The sequence below is a fragment of the Priapulus caudatus genome, unplaced genomic scaffold, assembly GCF_000485595.1.
Source record: "Priapulus caudatus unplaced genomic scaffold, Priapulus_caudatus-5.0.1 Scaffold1728, whole genome shotgun sequence".
In the NCBI taxonomy this organism is placed as follows: domain Eukaryota; kingdom Metazoa; phylum Priapulida; class Priapulimorpha; order Priapulimorphida; family Priapulidae; genus Priapulus; species Priapulus caudatus.
The window spans coordinates 34,015-36,223 of NW_014578789.1; positions in this window are offsets into that span (position 1 = coordinate 34,015).

A 2,209-nucleotide genomic window follows, 5' to 3' on the forward strand; every position below is an offset into this window, starting at 1 on the left:
CTCGTGGACAGACAATATCGCTTGCTATCTCTCTCGTTCTTTCTGTCGTTCTTTCTCTCGTTTTTTTTCTCGTTCTTTCTCTCGTTCCTACTCTCGTTCTTTTTCTCGTTCTTTTTCTCTCGTTCTTTCTCTCGTTCGTTCTCTCATTCTTCCTCTCGTTCGTTTTCTTGTTCTTTCTGCCGTTATTCTCTCGTTCTTTCTCTCGTTATTTCTTTCGTTCTTTTTGTCGTTCTTTCTGTCTCTTTCTTCTTCTTGTCTGTCCCATTCTCCACCCCTTTCTCCTCTCTCTTACACATTGCTCCCTATCTTCTATCCATCAGAGCAGCAGGAGAGTCAGATGAAGACTGATGTGGTCACGCTGCAAGGAAGTTAAGAAATTCATCGATGATCAAGGATGGCTTCATCACGTGGATGGCTTCATCACGTGGATGGCTTCATCACGTGGATGGCTTCATCACGTAGATGGCTTCATCACGTGGATGGCTTCATCACGTGGACGGCTTCATCACGTGGACGGCTTCATCACGTGGATGGCTTCATCACGTGGATGGCTTCATCACGTGGACGGCTTCATCACGTGGACGGCTTCATCACGTGGAAACACACTCACACTCACAGGCACACATGGACACCCCCACCCCCACATACAGAGAGAGTCCTCCCTCTCCCCACACCCACACACAAACACTCTGTTATATCATCTAACAACATCAACAACATGTAAAGTATAGTATCGACAACGAGAGACAGCCGCATAATCGCGCCGCCATTTCAATCTATATGGACAGTTTACTAGATATATAGTATATAATCGACTTATATATATAGAGATACACTTCGAAAACAAAATATATATATATATATATATATATATATATATACGTATAATAATTATGATCCAGGCACACGGTACAGTAGTAGACATATATTCTTCGTTATTGTTGAAAGTTCGTCGGCGCCCGATATTCGGTTCTCGCGCGTTCTCGCGAGAATCGACGTTCGTCGTCGCTTTGCGCTATTCGTACACACGACAATGATAGGCCCAATTACTACACGAACAGTCAGGGCAACATATATATATATATATATATATATATTGTTACGATGTTGGGGTCCTGTCGTGTATGTCTGCGCACTTATACACACGTCTGAGGGAAATATATACGTAACATCATACAACGGTGTGCGCGCAAAGCTTAATGCAAAGTTGGCACGCCCAGTAGTCACCATTGCCGACGTAGCGATTAGCAACTTATGCTTAAACACGCTGTAGTTTCTGAGAGCTTCATTGAGGCATCCTTCAGCTTTCCCCGCGACGTGAACGCGTGCACAATTCGTGTGTCATCTACGCAAAGCCACGCTGGGCTGACGAGTATATAAAGAAGGCATATGACAGTAACTGTTGTCAAGCAGTTTGAGTCCAACTGAGAGGAAGAGGCAGGTTGCAGCTGTGACCAGGCCGCGATATACGATCAACACCACCACACACACGAGCTACAGGTCGTAAGAATTTGTCATTGAATTGTATTGTTACTGCCTTAAGCTCAGCTAGTTAGATTCGTGTTTATCTTGTGAGTGCACAGGTAACTGGGCACCGTCCACGGATAACGTTAACTGTTACCTTCAGAGGTCACACCGTGGATTACGACTGTATCTTCGTAGATTATTTGTTCATAGTATTTTAATTGCTGGTGTTTAATAAAAGGTTATTATGTAACCAAGTGCTGCATTTTTCCGTGTTGTTGTTTCTGTCACTGTCGTGGTTGTTCATAAGAAACGGGCCTGGCAGTAGAGGTACAACCCCTGTGGGTCGATCACGGTCTGATCAACTACCCACAAAAGGGAAAACGTTATAATATCTATATATATTGAACTCGCACCCACCCCCATGCAGGCACACAGGCACGAACGCAGAAGAAATACAAAGCAGAAAAAATACAAAGCAGAAAAAATTGAGAGCTTAACACACTGGGAGATACACTGTCAAACGTTCCCGGCATGCTGCGCGCGCGGGCGGCACTCGGATAATGGCGGCAGAAGCGGTGGTGGCGCCACCGTCTCATCGTAAGCGCAGCCGCTCACGTTAATCGTCTGGTCACGCCATAACCGTAAAATACGTCACATCCGTGGAGTACGTCACATCCGTGGAGTACGTTACATCGTTAGAGTGCGTCATATCCGTGGAGTACGTCACATCCGTGGAGTACGT